A 2,500-nucleotide genomic window follows, 5' to 3' on the forward strand; every position below is an offset into this window, starting at 1 on the left:
TGTGTGTGTGTGTGTGTGTGTGTGTGTGTGTGTGTGTGTGTGTGTGTGTGTGTGTATATATATATATATATATATATATATATATATATGCACAAATTTCACAAGTCACACGTGAATCACAAATATGCAGAGTCCACTAGGAAAAGGAAAAACACACGGAGTCCGAGCGCTTTCGTGATATATTCACATTATCAAGGAGTACTCCTTGATAATGTGAATATATCACGAAAGCGCTCGGACTCCGTGTGTTTTTCCTTTTCCTAGTGGACTCTGCATATATGTGTGTGTGTGTGTGTGTGTGTGTGTGTGTGTGTGTGTGTGTGTGTGTGTGTGTGTGTGTGTGTGTGTGTGTGTGTGTGTGTGTGTGTGCTTGTGCGTATGTGAATGTGTGTGTTAGCCTGTGTATGTATACGTGTGTTTGTGTATGTCTGTGTGTGTGTGTGTGTTTGTGTATGTCTGTGTGCTTGTGCGTATGTAAATGTGTGTTTCAGCCTGTGTATGTAAAGGTGTGTTTATGTATGTCTCTTTGGGTATGTGTGCATATATTTCTGGTTGTGCTTGTGTAGTTACAGAGAGAATTATTCCCTTAACACGATGTTTATTACAAAAGCGTTGGGGCATACTACAGAGGATAAACCCTGGGTCACGACTTTTCTTTTTCACATTTTTTTGAATTTGTTACAAAGTCACACGTGACTTGCCCTGACAGCTCTCTTCTCGAAAAGGAATGGGGATGCTGAAAACAAAAGAATTCGAGATAGGGCAGGGGAGAGATGTAGAAGGAGAATAGAACGGCGTGAAGGGTTGAGAATAAGCAATTAAGGATACATTGGGGGTGGAGGCAGGGGAGGATTAGCCAGGACACAAAGAAATATAGGAAAAGAAATAACAGGAAGAGAGAAATAAAGAGAAAGAGAGGGAGGGAAAAGGTGAAACAGTCTGTGTATGCGAGTTTTTTTTTATATGTGTGTGTTTACCTTATACTTGCCTAGCCGTAATATACGGACAGGAGCTTTTCTCATGGAATCACATTTTTGTCTTTCTTTGTTATACTTTGTGATAAGTTCATTTACGTCGTTGTACTGGATTATGTTTTCTGCCCAGACTTCCCTTACTTGTTGAATGCTTATTGCATTTTTTTTTTATTGCTTCAGTTTGTTTTCTTACTTCTTCTTATGCTACCCCTTCTGTGTTTCAGCCGTCTATTCCCAACTCTGAAGAAAGGCTTAGGTAGATCCCTACATTTGTCAATGACATCTTTCTCGAGACGCTTTTCTTCTTCTCTTTTTATTGTTGGATATTATTATCTAGCTCTTTTCTATGCATCACTTTTAGTTTTAGTTCTTCGTTTCTGTCAGGTCTCCACCCCCCCCCCTTTTTTTTTCTGCTGTTGCGCATTTCATATTGAACCAATTTATCTTCTTTGGCCGATAACTTTCAGGAAGATTTGCCATTTCTTCTTTAATTATATAATCTTAGGTAACGCTTTTCTATACATTTCTTTACATTACTCTTTTAGTTCTGTTAAGTTAGCCTTTTTATAGTTGTACATTCCATGTCTGTATACTTCTTCTCTCTCCTTTTTTTGTCTTTCTCACTTCCAACATAAATTAAAAGATCACATGATTACCTATCATGTACTGATAATTCAATGTTTCAATGTCCTTAGGTTCCCTGATTAAGATCAAATCCATTCTGCATCTTGTCGGTTCCTTGAACTATAGTGTTATTATACACGTATTGTTCATTACTCTGTTAAACAATAAGATACCCTAAGACTTCCGTTTTCCATCTGTCTTCTACCTGTGTGTGACTCATGAGAAGGAGGGGGGGGCGTGAGTATATGTGTGCTTGCTTATCGGTCTGCCTGTCTATATATGTCTGTTTGTCTTTCTAACTGTCTGTCTGTCGGTCTTCTTCCATTGTCTACCCAATGTCAATAAGTATCCCCGCCCCCTTTGAGTCGACCTTATTTTCCAAATCCAATCCTCGACTTGTCCATCTCTCTCCCCTTCCTCGACTTGTCCACCTCCCTTTCATCTCTTTATATATTTCTTTTTGTTTATATTATACATTTCTTATCCCTCTCCTTCCGTTTTTTTTTACCTTAACCTTACTATTTCTTGATCATTTCTCTTGCTTTTTGCATCTCCTTCTACATCTACCTAAACACAAACACACACATACATACACATACACACACACACACACACACACACACACACACACACACACACACACACACACACACACACACACACACACACACACACACACGCAAACTTTTTTATAGGTCAGTGGTTCTTCAGTGTTATGAATATATATATATATATATATATATATTTTTGCAGAAACCACCGGGAAATTGAAAAAACAGATACCGAACGTTTTCGTCTATTTAGACATTTTCAAAGGTACAAAAAAGCAATACAGAAAGAAACAATAAATACATAAGAAGACAAGGATACTCGGAGAGGTCCCATGTTACATTTTATCACAC

This window comes from Oratosquilla oratoria, chromosome 7 (genome assembly GCF_046742065.1).
Source record: "Oratosquilla oratoria isolate Oo_2021 chromosome 7, ASM4674206v1, whole genome shotgun sequence".
Lineage (NCBI taxonomy): Eukaryota > Metazoa > Arthropoda > Malacostraca > Stomatopoda > Squillidae > Oratosquilla > Oratosquilla oratoria.